Consider the following 6,517-nt stretch of genomic DNA (forward strand, 5'->3'; position numbering starts at 1 on the left):
GGTGGGGGCGGAGGGAGGAGCGGAGTTTTTTAAACCGGGGAGGACGTGTGCGACTGTGGGATGGGGCCCACCTGTCAGCCGCGGGCATTCTCCGCTCCGGTTCCTAGAAACGAACTCAACAGTAGTTCGTGTGGGACCAGCTTGGCAGATGCTGACTTTTTATCTCTTGTACGGTTGTACCCCTGGCAGTTGCTGACTTGGTGCCACACTACATGGTTTTGTGAACTTGGGGTGTTCATTTGGACTTGCTCAAGTTTTTTTTTTTGAGCAAAAGAGGGTTTCTCCTCCGATTTTCATTAGAGAAACCAAGCTCTTAGAGAGCAGACAACAAGAGCTGGAACAGCTTTTTACTTCTAATTCCTGATAAGCATGCATCATCACATCTGTAGCCTTAGCACGCCAAAACGCCACCCCGCGAAGCCCTGTATACCTCACTTGCCACATGTTCGATGAGTTTTGCTCCTAGCATCAACGTTTTTTCCTCTGGGTCTTTTTTCTGCAAAACAGCCCAGTCAGTGATCCAATTACACGTTCTTTTGATGATCCCAATCGGGTCATTTATATGTTTCCTGCCAAAAATATCATCATTTCCACAGTTCCAGATCGCCCATAGCAGGGCCGAAGTGCCAGTCAATACCATTTTTGTCATTTTTATTAAATTTCTTAAGCCAACTTCCAAATCAATCATTCAAATCCCTCAGGATCTGTTTTAAATCAAAAGCACACCAAACCACACTCCAAATGAGCCTAGCAATAGAGCAAGGAAAGAAGAGGTGATCAATGTTCTCCTCTTTTCCACATAACACACACTGCTTGTTCCCTTCCAACCCCTCTTTAGCAAATTATCTCTAGTTAGAATACTTCTTTTATTCAAAAGTCACAGGAAAAACTTAATTTTCGCAGGTACTTTCGCTTTCCACAGGAATTTTTGTGGGAAGCCCACATCTGTTTTAGTGAGATGTAGGTAAAGAGATTTTACAGATAATTTCCTATTCACAGATAGCATCCACATAGGTTTGTCCCTTCCTCCATGCATCAAGATTTCCTCACATCTCTTTTTTAGACTATCCCAAAGTTTTCCAGAATCCCCAAAAAGGGTTCTTCTGAAAGAAATCATCCCCCATCCTCTGTCCACTACCTCCCTGACATAAATGTTTCTATCATTACTAATGGAATAAAGAGAAGGGTAGGCCTCCTTCAAGGATTTGTCATCGACCCACCAGTCTTCCCAAAATCTGATATTTCTACCATCATCAAGCTTTTTTTATATGGGGATAAACAAATTTCCTGATTTTAAGAAGACTAGACCAGAATTGTGAGTCTCCATTTTTATGTTTAATCCCAGATAGACATTTATCTTTAATAGATTTGGATCTAATTATATCTTGCCAAAGTCTGTCTTCATCTTCTAGTTTCCATATCCACTTGGCAAGTAAAGCAATATTGAAGATTTCAAGATTGGTAACTCCCAAACCCCCTTGCTGTTTTGGGAGACAACATGTTTTCCATTTGACTAAGTGACAACATGTTTTCCATTTGACTAAGTGATATTTCTTTTTATCTTCTTCAGCTTGCCACACCAGCCTAGCTCTATAGAAATCCATTTTTTCCTAACTCCGACAGGGAGTAGGTAGAATGACATCATATATATGGGTATGTTTGTAAGGCAAGATTGCACCAGTGTAACTCTAACAGCCATATTGAGAAATTTGCCCTGCCAGCAAGCACACCCTTTTTCAATTTTTTCGGTCACATTTTTCCACATGCTATTCCTAATTCTTTTATTATACACAGGCAGGCGAAGGTATTTCAGAGGCATTTCACCAAGGGCACAAGTGAAAATCTCTTGATACAGATCACCTTTGTTTTTTGCTTCCCCAAATAGATATATGTCACTTTTGTGAAAGTTTATTGTCAATCCAGACATTTGCTCAAAAGCAGTCAGTATAAATTTGAGATTTCTAGTTGATTTCTCATCATCCTGTAACAGGAATATAGTGTCATCAGCATATTGCAGCATATTCACCTCGTTATCTTGAACATCAGTGAGGACCCCTTTTATATATATACCCTTCAATCCTAGCCTTATCCATAATTATGGCTACGGTATCTACTGCTAGATCAAATAGTAGAGGAGAAAGAGAGTCCCCCTGCCTAAGTCCTTTGAAAGTTTTGAAGAAATGTCCCACACTGTCATTAACTTTCACCCCACCTGACCCCCTCTCATGGTGTGCATCACCCAATCACACCATTTGTCAGGGAAGTTTTTCAGTCTCAATATTTTGTGGACAAAAGGCCATTTAATCTTATCGTATGCTTTTTCAAAGTCAACCTTGAATAGCATAGCATTTTGCTTTTTGAGTGTGGATAGAATTTAAGGCTTCATGAAAGATAAAGACTTGCTCAAGTGTTGTTGCTTTTGGCATTTTGACACTTTCTCTAATGTGACACTGCCGGAGCTTGGTGGCGACGGCGAGCCTCCAATCAACATGAAGCGGAGATAGACACCGAGCCGAGACCGATGACCTCACTGAAGAAGTTAGGGGTTGGTGGATGGATCGTCGGCACCCCGAGCACACTTCTGCTTCTTGGGCTCAGAGCGAAGAGAAGATGGAGGTAATGGATCGGCATGCTTGATAGTCCGCTATGACTCTGAGTTGGGCAATGAGACCATGGTGGCGAAGTCGACTGGCCGACATGGGAAGATGATAGCGACCAGCTGGTGTAGAAGGAGGAGTCGATGAGGATCAAGACCGAAGGAACGACATCAAAGCCCTAGGGTTATGAGACAAGGGGGAGGCGGATTTGATGATGTGAGCCATCAGAGACGAAAAGAATAATGATGGAGGTGACAACGACTTGAGTATTTCTATCGACAAGTCTGGCCCTTTTGAGGAACTCGAGACATGTATGCCCCCCTGGTCGAAACTGAATCAAACCCTGCTCAGAAGACCTTCAGTTAGGACGGGAGTTCAACATCAAGGATGGAGTCCAAATGTACAAGAAGAGTGTCACACTCTTTTACGCGCGAACTTGCGGGATCCGATTCAATAGTTTTCAGGGGAGGGTCGTATGTCATTGAATTCTCTCAAAAGGGCTAGATTTTGCAAAAAAAAAAATCATGGCTAGGATGGGAGCCGAGTATGGCGCACATGTTATTAGGTCCGAAAGAGAAATGTGATTATGATGAATTTTCAAGGTTGTCAAGGATTCCAACCAAAATGTCTAACTATGTGCACCGCCCAAGGTAGAGGATGGTGTGAGTTTATAAAATTATATGCATTCCAAAAATTAGGGCTCATTTGGTTGTTGGGGATGGCAAACCCAAGGCAAGAGAACCCCAAGGGGGGATTTCTCTTCTCACATGGATTCTCTGAACCACCACGGGTAAAATCTCCGTTCGTGTTTGGACACCAGCCAGAAGGGGGAGGAGGAGAAGGAGGGGGCTTACATTGATAGAAGGAGGAGGAACACGAACACAAAGGAGGGCAGACGAGCATGCAGTTGTAGAGCATAGGGGGCGATGCCAAAGGAAGTGGAACCACTGTTCCCAGTCGCCGGATAGAGAAGCTCGAGAGGCGTCGAACCGAAGCGTCGTCGCCTCTTTGTCGTGAAAGCGAGCGAACGAGGGTTTTCCTACCTGACCTGTCGATATGTGGAACTCTCTCCCGATGAAAGGCCATGGAAAGGGTTGGGTTCCCTCGCCCACATGGGTGTCCAAGTGGCACGTGGATTTTTTGGGGCTGCTCCGGCCCGTGGTTTCTTGGGCCAGGGAATAAGCGGGGATTCTCCCGGGATTCCGGGCTACCAAAGCCCTTGGAGCATCTATAGCTGGACTTTGGCAAATCCGGCCCCCTATGCACCCACAGGCGTGTCCACGGACAGCGTCAGACGATCCCTCATTTAACCTGCCACACAACCGAACACCCCAAATGTGCATCCTCACATCCATGCAATCAATGCACGTCAATCATACGACACAAATTCATCACAATTCAACAGTTCGAAACAAAATACAACAATGCAAAAGAAATCAAAGTTCAACAGTCCGAATATGCCAAGAAGAAATCAAAGTCTGAGCATGACGGATCACTTGATGGACGCCATCAATGTCGTCTGCTCCGCGGGCATCCTCGCGTCCTGCTCTGCCTGCATCCTTATTGCATGCTCCGCATGCATCCTTGCCTCATGTTCCGGTGCTGCCATAGCCGCGCCCTCGCCACTTCGTACTTTGCGTTTGTTGATCTCCTTCTTCATCCCCGCCACCTGCTTCTTTGCATGCTCATCCAAGAGGCTCACGTCCGCCAACATATGGGGGTCCAAGGTTGTCGCCAACCAAGGTTTAACCAACAAGATATCCCCGAAAGTTGTGAATGCCGGACATCTAGCCTTGGGCGCCTTTCCCTTCTTTTTCTTCTTCGGATTGGGGTTTGATGTGCAACCAACTTCAAATGTAGGACAAGTTGGATCCCCCAACTCATACTCCGTTTGGGTTAGTTCACGGTTATCATTGATCATGTCCGACATGATAAATTTCTACAATTATCATTGTTTCAAATGAACTAAAGGGAAACATTGGTCATCACATATGCAAGGTTTATCAGAAGAGGAGCAAAATAAACATACCGAGTCCTACTGTGTCATTTTGACGAACAGAACGTGGTCAACTGTGGCGCCGTGGGTGTCTGGGCCCGTCCGTGATCGAACGAGCGGCGGCGAGTCACAGACGTCCCCCGAAGCATTTGCATTGTCGGGAACTCTCTAGAATGTGCCCCATCCGGCTGTCTCCTCTGTCCCAACCGGGTCAGAGGCTGGATGGGCGGGGTTCGGGACAACTGCTCGTCAAGGTCCACATCCACTCCCTATGACGCCACTTCCCTCTTCTGATGTCTTTGTCGCCGGTCTCTTCGGGTGACATTCTCTGAATTGCAGGACGGAGCCAAGGACGGGACACCCACGGACGACGCAGACACAGCCTCCGTGGCGGCGGTGGGACACGGGCTGGACGACATCTAGGGCGGCGGATGGGGGACGGCGGTAAGGATGGGGGAGCAAGGGTGGCCGACAGCGAGGGCTCGGACGCGGGAATTTGTGGAGGGAGGCAGGAGGAGAGCGGTGGGTTTGGTGGACTGGTGAAATTTGTGGTGGGGTCGAGCTGTCGGGTCCGATGTGGCGAACGTGTCCGGTCGCGTCGGGCCACCCTCGTATAAAAAAAGGCAGCCCGCTGCATGTAGTTCCCACTTGCGCAGGATTCGGGGAAGGGCCCGACCACCGTTCTAGATTTTGATTGGATATGAGGGGTGCCGGTTAGGCCGATAGTTTGAGACCCGTTTGAGACATTCGTCTGGGTTGTATTTTTATTAACCGTCACTTTCGGGCAGACCAGTGTCTGTGCGCACGTTTGAGGGTTGTTTGAGATGCCCGGTTGTGGATGCTCTTAGCGAGCGGCCATACGCGGTGTAAAATAGCGAGGAATTGACATGGAACCATGCTAAGGGGGAAATGTGAACGTAGCTTTCTACAGATTCACTTTAGTCTAAGGAGAAAATCTACGCTGAGATGAAAATCGGTTGTAGTACAACCGAATCGATGCAGAGAAAATAAAAGAAGTCGATCGCTGCTGCTGACACGGAGTACTACTACTGAAACTTAATTAATCTGTTGGATTGTCTTTGCAGGCTGCGTCGACGCCCAATCAGGCGACGGTTGCGTTCCCAACTCAACGCACGTAGGAGCAGGTTCATTGCACCGGTTGGATCTCACGCCCTCCTCTTGATTAGCACGTGCAGAGTGGATTAATTAAGGGCATGATCACATGCTGAGGGTGCTTGGATACAAGGAACTATTTTTAGTCTGACTAAAAATAGTCTCTTTTAGAGGCTAAAGTTTCAAGCACCCTTGACTAAAGAGAGGCTAGGACTAGTCTTGAGGCTAAAATCTTTTAGTCATGGGAAACCTACTAAAATATGTATTAGCTCTCTCTCTCCTCATTTAATTCCTCTCCTTAGTTCTGGATTGGAGGGTTTGAAGGATAATAAATGCTCAATAACTAGATTTTAGTCTCTTTAGTATTTGGATCCAAGCATGGGTGAGACTAGCAAGTTTTAGTCCCACTACTTTTAGTCATGGGACTAAAACGTATCCAAGCATGCTCTAAGGCTGGTCACAATGGACAAGAACATAAGCTAGTAACTTACACACTTTCCTAGACTATGTTACTACCTTCATAGTGGGTAGGAACATCTATAGTGTCATGCAACAATGTATTTATTAGGTTATAGACTCATTGTTTCTTGGAGTGTGTGATGTTCCGGTAACTTAGCTAGTTACCACAAGCATCTCTCTCTTCATTAAATATGTGCCACATAAGTAAAGTTGTATTGGAGTATGTGATGTTACTCCTAAGTTCCTCCCCATTGTGATCAGCCTAATGCGGCCATCATAACTGGTGTTGGCATCGTGCCAGCACTGCCACCCACTGGCGGATGTGTTTATGTATGTAACTTTTCGGGCAATC

The sequence above is a fragment of the Triticum dicoccoides genome, chromosome 7A, assembly GCF_002162155.2.
Source record: "Triticum dicoccoides isolate Atlit2015 ecotype Zavitan chromosome 7A, WEW_v2.0, whole genome shotgun sequence".
In the NCBI taxonomy this organism is placed as follows: domain Eukaryota; kingdom Viridiplantae; phylum Streptophyta; class Magnoliopsida; order Poales; family Poaceae; genus Triticum; species Triticum dicoccoides.